The sequence below is a fragment of the Mustela nivalis genome (genome assembly GCF_964662115.1).
Source record: "Mustela nivalis genome assembly, chromosome: 1".
NCBI classification, from domain to species: domain Eukaryota; kingdom Metazoa; phylum Chordata; class Mammalia; order Carnivora; family Mustelidae; genus Mustela; species Mustela nivalis.
In genome coordinates, this window is record NC_139020.1 from 202605793 (window position 1) to 202616753 (window position 10961).

The following is a 10961-nucleotide window of genomic DNA, read 5'->3' on the forward strand; positions in this document are numbered from 1 at the left end:
CCTGGGCCCCCATAAATGAGATTTATGCAACCCTCTTGCCATTCAACCCTCCATTGGAACACTGGGGTGACCTCCCCGCCCCAGGCCTGCTTCTCCACTGTTGTCCACTGCTTAGCAAGGGCAGCCCAGGAGCCTGGGCCTCTGGAGTACCACAGTCTTCTCTTCCCGTCCTCCACGTTGGTCCTGCTGACCCCGTGTCTTCAAAACACCCCACTTTGTCCATTTTCCTGTATCCCCCTCCATGGCCCAAGGCTAGGCCTACAGGCTGTCTTGGTTTCTTAGTTGGACCTCTTGTTGCCTCCACCGCTGCCCAGAAAAATCTCTGCTCCCATGGCAATTATAGACTTTTTTAAAAATAAATTATTTATTTTAGAGCTGTTTTTGATTTACAGAATTATTGTGAAGATAGTACAGAATTCCTGTGTATCCCACACCTAACTTCCCCTATTATTAACACCTTACATTAATATGGAACATTTGTTACGCTGAGTGAACTGATACTGGGACATTATATTTTATTTTTATTTATTTATTTATTTTTAAGATTTTATTTGACAGGAGTAGCAGCAGGCAGAGAGAGAAGCACGCCCCCTACAGAGCAGAGAGCCCGATGAGGGGCTCGATCCCAGGACCCCAGGATCATGACCTGACCCGAAGGCAGAGGCTTTAACCCAGGAGCCCCCCAGGCACTCCAGGACCCTGGGATCTTGACCTGAGGCAAAGGCAGCCGCCAACCGACTGAGCCCCCCAGGTGCTCCCAGGACATTATTATCAAAGTCCGTACATTATTCAAATTTTCTCTGTTTTCCCTAATATCCTTTCTCTACCTCCAGACTGCACATTACATACAGTCCTCAGGCCTCCTGAGACTCCTCTGGGCGGAGACAGTTTCTCGGACATTCTTGCTGTTGATGACCCAGGCAATGTTGTGGAGAACCGGTCAGGTGTGGACAGAGTGACAGAGTGAAAGAGGGAACACAAGCAGGGGGAGTGGGAGAGGAAGAAGCAGGCTTCCTGCCCAGTAGGGAGCCTGATGCGGGGCTAGATCCCAGGATCCTGGGATCATGACCTGAACCAAAGGCAGACGCTTAACTGCTGAGCCACCCAGGCACCCCTGTCCTGTGTTTTTTCAAGGTTGGCCTGGGGCTGACAGCTTTGGGGAGGAACACAGAGGTGAAGCAGCCTGCTTGTCACACCAAGTCCAGGGCACGCCATCAGCCTGACTCTTCACGGTGACGTTCACCTGGATCACCGGGCTGAGGTGGCCTCTGTCAGGTGTCTCCACTGCAAAGTCACTCTCTTCCCAGGGTTCTGGTGCTTTGCCTGGCAGAAGGAAGTTACCACGCACAGCCCATACATACTGAAGGGATGGGCAGTCAGGCTTCCCCCCTGCACAAATTATTTTGAATTCCTCTCATCTCCCTGTTTTCATTCACAGCAGTATGGATTCGTGGCTATTTATTTTATTCTTTGGGTTAAAATCTGATCTTACTTTATTGATTTTCCTACTCAAATGGTTTCAGCTTTGGCCATCAGAGGCTACTGGGTTGGTTCTCAGGGCTCTTTGACACTCCCCCATCACATCCATGGTTTTCCCTCTTAGCACCTCCTTACTTTGTCTTTACGAAATGCTTCATGCTCGTCCCCTGTATCTCCTGCTCCAGTCCTAGAATCAGCCTTTTCTCCAAGAAGCAGCCTTTTGCCGGAGAATACAGTTGTCTCCCCTTTTGCACAGTGTGGTCACCTGCACTCCAGACACAGATGATAGCACTTCTGACATATGGTCAGAAGGTCCACAGCAGCCTCACGCTATGTCCCAAAGCCCGAGTCATTCACCTCGCTCCATGTCCTCACGTAGGCATTTTATCATTACTGATCATCACAAGAAGGGCGAGTACACAAGATGAGAATTTGAGAGACAGACCACATTCACATAACTTCTATTATAATATTATTGTCATAATGTGCCTAATTTATAAATTAAACTTTAGCATAGGTATGTATAGGAAAAATCATAGTATAAATACAGGGTTCAAGGCTCTCCCTGGTTTCAGGCATCCGCTGGGGATCTTTTTTTTTTTTTTTTTCCTCAGATTTTATTTACTGGGGAGCCTGGGTGGCTCAGTTGGTTAGGCAGCTGTCTTTGGCCCGGGTCACAATCCGGGGTCCCGGGATCGAGCCCCTTGTCGGGCTCCCTGCTCAGCAGTGGGGGCTGCTTCTCTCTCTGCCTCTGCCTGCTGCTCCCCTGGCCTGTGCTCTCCTGCTGTCAAATAGAATCTTTAAAAAAAAAAAAAAGAAAAGATTTTGTTTATTTGAGAGAGCGTGCACAAGCAGGAGGAGGGTCAGAGGGAGAAACAGACTCCCCGCTGAGCCGGGAGCTGGGTGTGGGACTCAGTCTTGGGATCAGGACCTGAGCTGAAGGCAGACGCTTTATGACTGAGCCACCCAGGCACCCCTCCACCGGGGATGTTGGAACATATTCCCCACAAATCAGAGGAACGCTGCTGCACTAACACAAACTGAGACTGGGGCATTCGTGTGCTGCTTGTTACTGAGGATCATTGCCTCTAGGCCTCACAGCTGACATCAAGGACACAAAATGTGTCTATTACCTGCATATATACACAGACCTGTAAATAGCTCCACACGTAAGGGTCTGCATCTGAATTAAGTTACACATGAATTCATGCAGACATCTCTACACCTCATCCATTAGTAAATGGATTCTTCTAGCCTTCTCCCCTTGCCTGTCTAGAACCTCCACCCCAAAGTGCAAAACCTGGCTCCCACCCCCACCCATCCCATTAACTTAATTGTTCCATTCCAGTGCACACTACGGTGGATCCAGGAGGTCTACCTGGGCCCATGGTGAGGGTTTCAGACAGGGACGGATCACCTTCCTCCCCAGCTCCAAACCCTCCTGTAGGGCTTGGTACCCTTAGGAAAGACTCCATGCCCTCCCACAGCCCTCCAGGCCTGCGCACCTGGATACTGTGTACAGCCCTGTCCTCGTCTCTCCCTGCTGGCTCACTGCTGACCTGACAAAACCAATCCTACCCCAGGGCCTTTGCCCCTGTTGTTCCCTTGGCTGCAGTGCTCTCCTCCCAGCTCTACATCTGACCATTAACTCAGCTCTTCGTTCCTACACAGAAGCCCTGGTCAGGCTTCCTTCCGGTCCAACGCTGAAACCCCCCACCCTGCCCTGCCCCAAGGTTAGGGCATGGCTGGGAGTCATCCCTTCCCCCAAAAGGCTGGAAGCCTCGTGGGGGCCCTGGCACCACTCATATGGACCAAGTGTATTTACCCTCGCCATACACATCTCCCCCAAGCCCCAGCCAGGGGGAAGGGGCTGGCGGTGGGGATTCTTATTTTATAGGACAGGATACTGAGTCTTGGGGACAAGAAGCTACTCTCTGAAGTCACACACCAAAGATATGTCAGAGACAAGAATTAACTCAGGTTCACTGGTGCCAAAGCGCCCACCCACCTTGGCCTCAGATCCTAAAACAATGCTGAGAGGATGGTGGGGACAGGATGCAGAACTCTTTGTTGGGGAAGGAAACCTAGGGGTCCAGGCCAATTTTCTTATTTCTGAGATGGGGGGGAGGGAGGGTCTGGGGGCACACAGAAAGGGTAAGTAGCATCCCCCAGGTCACCAGCAGTACAACCATTTCCTGAGCACCTACTATGTGCCAGGTGGGGGAAGGCACATACTCTGTGTAGGCGGGTGCTGGCCTTGTCCTGTCCTGGCAGTGACCCAGACTATTATAGACTAGAAGAAAGAGGAGGGTAACTTGCTGGTGGACAGGGTGGCATTTTAAAGGGGGCAGTTCAGGAAGAGCCAAAAGTGGGAGTGGGGGAGTAGGTCAGAACCAGAGGGAGGACAGGGAGGGCTTCTTGGAGGAGGGGCCCTAGCAGGTGGGGCCTGGAAGATGAGAGCTTATTGCACTGTTCTTACAGGGAGACGCAACCCTCCCCTCCTCCGCCATTACCTCCTAAGAGCCCGGATCTTCCCAGAAAAGCCCCCCAGCCTCCCCTGCCCCACCCCTAGCCCCTTGAAGGGAAAGTCCCAGCTGCTCAGCGGGGTGTCTGGGCAGCTAGAGGGCCGGCCCCATCCCGCAGCCTCCCCTGGGGGAGCTTCAATATTACCAGTCTTCTTTCGGTTCCTTTAAAAGACCAAGCCTGGGCCTCGGTGGGTCCCCGGCCAGGTGTGCTCTCCCTCTATCCCCAACGTGGCTTAATCCTCCGCTTCCTCATGGGGCCTTTTCTCACCCCCAAGCGGCACGTGGGTCCTCCTCTGGCACCGTGCTCCCCCCCCAATCCCCACCCGACACTGGGTTGTTGTAGCCTCCTGTGCGACTCCCCCGCTTGCCAGTTTGCCCCGTGGGGGCGGCATCCAGCAGGCTGGCTGATGCGTGGCCGGCTGGTGGGCGTCCCAGGGAGAGGACACCGTGGGTGCAGAGGCCCTAAGTGTGCTGTAAATGTCGCTGGAACATGGCAAAATCAGGGGGCAGCCGTGGCTCCGGCCCGGGGTGTCAGGGAGGGGCTGCCCGTGAGCCGGCTGCGCAGAGTGGGTGCCCGGGCCAAGGTCGCACAGCCGGCTCCGGGCGCATGCTCCAGGCAGGGCCCCCAGGTGCTTCGGCTGCTGTGGGGATATTTTTAGTGCGCACTCAGGCAGAGGCTGGGCCAGACAGCTGTCAGGAGGGATTGGGGGAGAGGGAGGAAGTAGAGAGAGAGCGGGGGGAAAAAAAAGAAAAAAACGAAGAGGAGAAAGCAGGAAAGGAGAGGAGGGAGACCCTAAGGCCAAGGCCTTCCAGCTATAAATGCCCTGGGGGGGGGGGCTGAGCTGGCAAGTCGCAGCCCACAGTTCAAATCGAGCCTACAGCAGTAGTCGAGGGGCAGGAGGCTCGCGCAGTGTTACCGGAATCCAGTCTTTTCCATCTGTGTTCAGCTCCAACGGCAGAGTTGTCCGAACTGAGAGCACAGGGCCCATGACGCTGAAAAAAATTCACTGTGGGGCTCTACAGAAAAAGGTTGCTAAACTCTGACGTTCTAGGTGGTAGGAGCCCTGAAACGCTGAGCCCAGTGACGCAGTTGAGAAACACAGCAACGTCAGAATCAGAAGGGCAGGGAAAGATCCATCCGGTATTAAGGGCAAAACCCAGACCCACCCCACCCCCATTTATTAAAATAAAAATACAAAGTGGAGTTCTTCCTAGGAATGTAAGGATAAATCAGTGTTAGAAAACCTACTAATAGTGTTTTTAAAAAAAGATAAACTTATCCTCCAGTGGTTCTTAACTTTATTTTGAGGCCCCATTATTAGCTGCAAAGAAGTTTAGACTCTATCTTCCCAGTGAATTAAAAGCTCTAATTTGAGGGGCGCCTGGGTGGCTCAGTTGGTTAAGTGGCTGCTTTGGGCTCACATCATAATCTCAGGGTCCTGGAATTGAGCCCCATTTGGGGCTTCCTGCCCAGCAGGGAGTCTGCTTCTCCCTCTGCCCACTGTCCCCCCACCCCCTGCCGCTTATGCTGTCTCTCTCTAATAAATAAATAAAATCTTTGAAAAAAAAAAATAAAAGCTCTATGGGACGCCTGGGTGGCTCAGTGGGTTAAGCGGCTGCCTTCGGCTCAGGTCATGATCCCAGCGTCCTGGGATCGAGTCCCACATCGGGCTCCTTGCTCGGCAGGGAGCCTGCTTCTCCCTCTGCCTCTCCAGGCCTCTCTGCCTGTGCTCGCTTGCTCTCTCTCTTCCTCTATCCCTGACAAATAAATAAAATCTTAAAAAAAAAAATAAAATAAAAGCTCTAATTTGATAATCCTTATTTCTAAAAATATACAATATAGTTTTGTTAATGTAGATCAGCTTTCTTTCTTATTTGCCAGGTTTTTCTCATCCCTTAAAATTTCAGCATCTGGGCATCTGGGTGGCTCAGTGGGTTAAGCCGCTGCCTTCGGCTCAGGTCATGATCTCAGGGTCCTGGAATTGAGTCCCACATCAGGCTCTCTGCTCAGCAGGGAGCCTGCTTCCTCCTCTCTCTCTCTGCCTCTCTGCTTACTTGTGATCTCTCTCTGTCAAATAAATAAATAAAATCTTTAAAATAAAAAAAATTTTTTTTCAGCATCTAAGCATACATGTTTAGATATTTCCTGTAAATAGCTTCAAATTTTGAATTAAAAAAAGGTAACAGTCTATCTTTTGCCCTTTAGCTTGACCATTTACATTTATTGTAATTGCTGGCAAATTGTATGTATTTCCATGATCTTATTTGGGGCTACTGGAACCTCCTTTGCAATGGAAGAATTATTCTGGATTATTTTTCACTCCAATTTTTGCTCCCTAACAGTTTGGAAGTTATAGACTAGTTCTATTCTCTTAGTATTTACCATGGCTATTAATATCTTCTACTCCACTCAACTGAGTACTATGTCCCACTCTCCTCAAACAATACAGGCACAGCTCAGAGATGCTGTGGGCTCAGGTCCAGATACTGACCACAATAAAGCAAATATTCCAATAAAGCCAAACAAATGAATTTGTGGCCTCCCAGTGACTGTAAAAGTTACATTTGCACCATACTGTAGTCCATTAACCGTGCAATAGCGTTACGTCTAAACAACCCACATACCTTAATTAAAAATACTTTATTGCTAACAAATGCTAAACGTCATTTGAGCTTTCAGAGTTGTAACCACGGATCACTAACAAATAGAATAAGAGTTTGAGATATTGCCAAGAATTACCAAAATGTGACAAAGAGAGTGAGCATCGGCTGTTGGAAAAATGGCGCTGGTAGACGTGCTCAACGGAGTTGCCTTCGATTTGTAGAAACGCAGTAAAATGAGGCTGGCCTATACACAGATTTTAAAACCTTACTCAACTATTTTTTGCCCTTGTCTCATGTAATTGAGACTTTAATTCTACACAGTGGACTTTACCGTCCTTGCTAATGAAGGTGATGCTCCTTCAGCTGCTTTGCCCACCTTTCTGCTGTCTCCTGCATGTCAACCCGCCTCCTTGGTTCATTTTCTTTCTGCCTAAACAGCTCCCTTAGCATTTTGTTCAGCGAGGAACTTCACTTCTCTGTCCTCAAATATATTTGAGATATTTCTGTTGCGTAAGCATCTCTGGGCTGCTGTTTTCACTCAGAGCCTCTCCCAGCCTCCCTGGGTCCTGAGTTCTGGCCGTGGGACTGAGAAGGCTCTCCAACATCATTCTCGATTTCCTTGCTGCCTGTGGTTTTCAGTCCTGAATCAGCTGTTATTAAAAAAAACACCTTGCTTATGTGGCTGGCTTTCTGAAATCTGGTAAATTGGTGTCTCTCATCCATTCTGTAAAGTTCTCCACCTTCATCCTCTTCAGAGTTTGCCTCTGCTCGCTCTCCATCTCTTAACCTCCCTTTTCTTCCCGTGTTTGGGAAATTCACCGCACTCCATCTTCTAGCTCACCAGTTTTCTCTTTGGCTAGCTCAAATCCACTGTCGGCTGTGTCCAGTGTTCAAAGTCTCCACCATCTGCTAATTTCCCTTAGTTCTATTTGGCTCTTCTACAAATATCTTGTTCTTCACACTTCAGGATTAAACATACCAGTTCTGGGTCTGATGATGCCGACACTGGAGGTCTCTGCTGCCTTCCTGTCCCCTGGCTCCCACACACAAGGACATACTGTGACTTTGATGCTGGCTCACTCACAGTTCCTGGGATGGTACTGGGGGAGTTCAAGGCTGGGGCTGAGGGCTCATCCAGCAGACCTCCCCGGTCATCACCACCCTGGACAGCTTTAGACCATTTTGTCTACTGGAGGCCTCTGGCCACGCAAGGAACGCTGGGAGTTGCACACTCCAGCAAGGTCACTGCACGCCAGGCTAGATTCCGCCCCCCCCCCCTTCCTCCCTACAGCCAGGCTAGAGATAACCAAGTTTCCTTTCCATTCCTGGGAAAATCTTATTTTGATTTTGACTTCACCCTTTGAGGTCTTAACAGAGCCACCATCCTGAAGGCCCAAGAAGACAGAAGACCAAACTCGCCTTGTCTAACACAGAAGCTGCTTCCTTCCTGGGGCTCCTGCCTAGGCTGACATTCTGGTCTCTGACAGCTCCTTATCCTCTGGTTGCTCACAGACACAGTAATCAAGACTTAACTCATTTTTATCCAGCAATTTTCATGGACTTTGTGGGAGGATCAGTTTGAGAATCTAGTCTACTATCGGGTCAAAAGCAGAATTTTTTTAAGATTTTTTTTTACGTAATCTCCACACCCAACGTGGGGCTCAAACTCACAACCCCGAGATCAAGAGCCACGCGCTCTACCAACTAAGCCAACCAGGCGCCCCTGAATGTTTCTTACAGCATGTGTTTGGGCCCCCTCCATGGACATTCTAGAACTCCAAAAAGAGTGAGCATGCGAAAACAGCTGGGAATTTAAGAAGGGAAAAAATAAAATTAGGGAGAAAGAACCTGCTGAGTAGCTATTAAGACACACCGGGAAATAGCCAGGAGAGGACCAGAAAAGCCGGTGACGGATTAGAGCAGATGCAGAAACAGACGCCAGCACACTAGGGTCTTAACTCAATAGGGAGGAGGGAGCGTTTCAAATCTGTACCCTGCCTGGGGACCATCCGCTGGCTCTTTGGGCTGGGGCAACCCCTCCATCTCTCTTCATCCCTAAATAAGACCTAGATGGATAAAAATAAAAGTTAAAATTATAAGCAGAGAGAAAAAAAACAAACACGGGAGAATTTGTGCCAGCTGCAAGAACAGCCTCTCAAAGCATGAAAAGAAAGACATTTAAAAACGGTGTTTTGAAAACCATAAAAATAAAATGTTTACAGAAAAAGTGCTCATGAAATTGAGAGGTCGATCTGGTAAAAAAAACAAAAAACAAAAAAACAAAACAAAAAAAACCACCACTCACCACAAAAAGCTTAACGGTTAAGATGGTAAATGTTAAGATGTTTTTTAATACAACTGAAAATTTTTTAAAGTGTATTTTTTTTAAAGGTTTTATTTATTTATTTGACAGACAGAGATCACAAGTAGGCAGAGAGGGAGAGAGAGAGAGAGAAGCAGGCTCCCCGCTGAGCAGAGAGCCCAATGTGGGGCTCAATCCCAGGGCCCTGGGATCATGACCTGAGCCGAAGGCAGAGGCTTTAACCCACTGAGCCACCCAGGCGCCCCTTTTTAAAAGACTTTGTCAGAGAGAGCGCACGCACAAGGCAGGAGGAAAAGCAGGCTCCCCACTGAGCAGAGAGCCTGATGCAGGGCTTGATCCCAGGACCTTAGAATCATGACCTGAGCTGCAGGCAGACGCTTAACCAACTAAGCCACCTAAGGCACTAAGCCACCTTTTAGTCGTGCCTAAAAAGTATGTTTAGAAAACAGAATTATGATATATAAATGAGAAAAAGATACACATGGAAGAAAACAGTCGAAGCAGCCAATTACAGATAAACACATTTTAGAAAACCTGGGAATAAAACAAATGAAATGAGAAGGGGAGGCAGCACCTGTCACTCAACATTTGGCCACAGTGAAACTTCTGGCCACGTGGCCTCACATATGCACAGTGACCCACCCTATGACCCGGGGCTAGCAACAGGAAAAAGCGGGTAAGGGGCCACAGCCTGCGTGCCCGGCAGCAGAAGTAGCAGGTCCGACTGTCCCCACACCACGTACCGGCTGGGCGTGGCACCAGTACCCCCTTCCCTGTGAGTGGGTGAGGGGCGGGTACAGCAACAACCAAGCAGGTGCAGGGTCGTAGATCCACGTCCCACGTGCTGAGCAGCTCCCCCAGACCGCTGCTCCCCCTTTCCCGGGGATGTTGCACACTGAGCTGGGCCCTGACATCACCCACGGCACCCTGGTGAGTCCTGACCCCCCTCTCTGGGCTCTGGGGTGGGCTCTCCTGATGCCCTCTGCATTTCCCGACGGCCTGGCCCCGTCAAGCCCCAATATCCCACACGAGGACAGCCCAACAGTGGTTCAGCGGCTCCCACAAGGACAGTCAGGTACCCCACACCAACCCACCTGCTGCCACGCTGCCTGCTCTGGAATGAACCGTGTGCCCTCTGGGGCGTCTGGAATAAACCTATTTGCCGGCCACATGGGTAGATAAAGAGCCAGGCAGGCCTCCCTGCACCGAGGCTCCCTTGTTTGACAGGTCTTGGTCTCCCTTTCTTTTTTTTTTTTAAGATTTTTAAAATTTATTTGACAGAAAGAAGCAGGCTCCCAGCTGAGCAAACAGCCCAACACAGGGCTCGATCCCAGGACCCCGGGGTCATGACCTGAGCTGAAGCAGACGCTTAACCCACTGAGCCACCCAGGCGTCCCTCGGTTGGTTTTAAGAACTGGCCTTTGCGACCACTTGTTTTTTTTTCCCTTCTGGCGCTTTAAATTCCCACTCCCGTGGTTTGTGGTTAGCACTAAGCAACGAGCCCTGGGAACCCCAGGCTCCCATCCTGGACCCCAACAGAAGCAGAGCCCAACCAGTGACCACATGGCCCCATGCCTGTTCCCCGCCCTCTCACTGTGTGGCGCGGCAGGGGTGATTACCCTGCGGTCTCCAGGTCCTGTGAGTAAGAAACCTTTATTTTTTTCAGTTTTCTGATGGTTGTTGCTGAAGGGGGAGCAACCACAAGGGCCAGGCCAACCAGACCCAGGACACTGGCCGGCTGAGACCTAAACAGTTCGAGCCCCTCCCCCCAATTCCAATGTTTAAGCCGGACTCCCCATCCTGATGGTGTCTGCGAACATGGGGGTTCCGGGGGAGCATCAGGTAATGGAAGGGGGGGCTCTCAATGGGATTCGTGCTCTCCTAAGAAGGGGGTGTGAGAGAACGCGCCCCCACGCCCCCTCCCTCTCCATGTGGGCACAGGGCCAGGAGGCAGCCATGTGCTAGCCAGGACGCCTCCTCACCAGAGCCCGACCGAGCTGGCACCCCGACTCCCGGCCTCCAGGGTTGTG